This window comes from Octodon degus, unplaced genomic scaffold (assembly GCF_000260255.1).
Source record: "Octodon degus isolate 3935 unplaced genomic scaffold, OctDeg1.0 scaffold00306, whole genome shotgun sequence".
Lineage (NCBI taxonomy): Eukaryota > Metazoa > Chordata > Mammalia > Rodentia > Octodontidae > Octodon > Octodon degus.
The window spans coordinates 643,829-645,801 of NW_004524882.1; the positions used below are offsets into that span (position 1 = coordinate 643,829).

Genomic DNA, 1,973 nt, shown 5'->3' on the forward strand with positions numbered 1-1,973 from the left:
AAATAAATAAAACTAGCTTTAGAAAATTAAGAGAAAAATAAAATTAATCATAAGATATCACAAAGCCTTGAAGGTGAGAGGTGTAAATATATCAATTGAAAGATTGATTTGTCAGAGACAACTAATAAAATGATCCAACAAAATGCTGTTTATAAGAAACTCATTTCAAAAATAATGTATGGGTATATTAAAAATGAAAAAGTGGAAAATATACTATGTAAACATAAGCATAAGAGCATAGAACACCTTTCGTATATTAGCAGTTAGACTTCAAAACAAAGATAGATACCAGAAATAGATCAGGGAATTTTACAAAAATAAGAAGAATAATGCATTCCTAAATACTTCTGCAATGCATGATATATCTTCTCATAACATGAATAAAAAAGTGAAAGATTTTAAAAGAAAATGGACAATGGCATAATTTTGTAAATATTTCAACATCTTTTTCTCAACAATGAACAGAACAACTTGAAAGAAAATCAACAAGATTACTGTAGAAGTGAAGAGAAAGTCGAATTACAAGATCTATTTGATAATGCAATCTAACAACAAAATAATTTTTTTCTTTTATAAATACTCTTGGAACAAATATCAGGACAGAAAAGGAAGTACAGCTGACTGGAAGGACCTGCGATCATGCAGGTTCCATTTGGCTGCAGAAGCATCAAACTAAATAACAGAAAAATAGCTGGAAATTTTTCAAACAGAGACTAAGAAACACACTGCTAAATAACCAAGAGATTAAATATGAAGTAAAAGATAAAAGAAAAAGGTCATTGCAATAAGTTAAGTTGAAAATACGGCGTACCAGAGTGTGTGGGTACTGCCACCAGCGCCGAAATGTGCCAGAGTGATCACAACAGAAACGCAGAGCACTCTGCAATCAGCAGCGCAAGGTAGATGTGAGAGAAGAGCGAAGGACGTGCAAAACAAGCAGAGCGAGGGAAAGAAGAGCGACATGACAGCAATCAATACAATACATGCCATGAAGGCGAGCAATGCAACGATATCAAGGTATTTTACAAATCAGGAAATGTGACAAATCGAGACAGGAAAACAGCAAAACTAGATGACACAAATTACCAATATAATGAATAGAATGTGAGTATCAATAAAAATAAAGACTATATAGCTAGCTTTATAACGTGGAAGAAAAGAATTAGTTTATTGCAAAGCTCGGTATCAGTTGGCTCAAATGGAAACAGAAAGCTTCAATATCACACATACATTAAGGCTGCATAATATAAAACTCATAAAGACAGAGAAATAAATGCACAGTTCCGTATTCTTCTGAAATAAAAGCTACCACAAAAAGAGAAAGAAAACTTCACATTAATATTCTTTATGAGAATAACCATGGAAATATTTAACAATTACTACCATAGAGAATTCAACAACATACGCAAATTAGACTCCATGACAAAGCCGTGTTTATCTAGGGACATCAATCAATCAATGAAGAAATATTATTTGGCAGAAATTTAAATGCAATACATAAAGGCAATAGTGCTGGGAATACAAGGATGGGGTAGAGGGACTTCCTCGGGCTAATGAAGAATTATCTAGCAAAATGTACAATGTTATACTCTTGGTAGATTCACATACTTTCCTCTAAACTGCAAACAACGCGATGAGCTTGACTCTTATTATTATTCAACAAACTGCTGGCAGTAAACAAACAGTGTAAGCATTGAGGACCAAGCAATAAATCTGTCCTTTTGGAAATGGTGTGATTGTCTTGAAATCCAAAAGAATCTACAAAAGTACTCACACTAAGAAGTTTTCAGCAAAGGTGCATGCTACATGATCAACACAAAAAATCTGGCACATGTCCATATAGTAGCAATGTGTGAGTAAAAACCAAAAAATAAGAAGTCCATATGCTATTTATTAATCGCTAAAAATAGTTGAAATATTTACATGCAAATTTAATAACATGCATAGAATTTTTTAGATATAGACAAGATAAT

The 1,973-nt window shown here is 32.5% G+C and overlaps 1 protein-coding gene across 1 annotated transcript in view; it reads right to left on the bottom strand.

Moving 5' to 3' along the window:
• Grm5 (glutamate metabotropic receptor 5) overlaps window positions 1-1,973 on the bottom strand; it is a 585,509-nt gene that overhangs the window by 507,586 nt on the left and 75,950 nt on the right. The window lies entirely within an intron of this gene.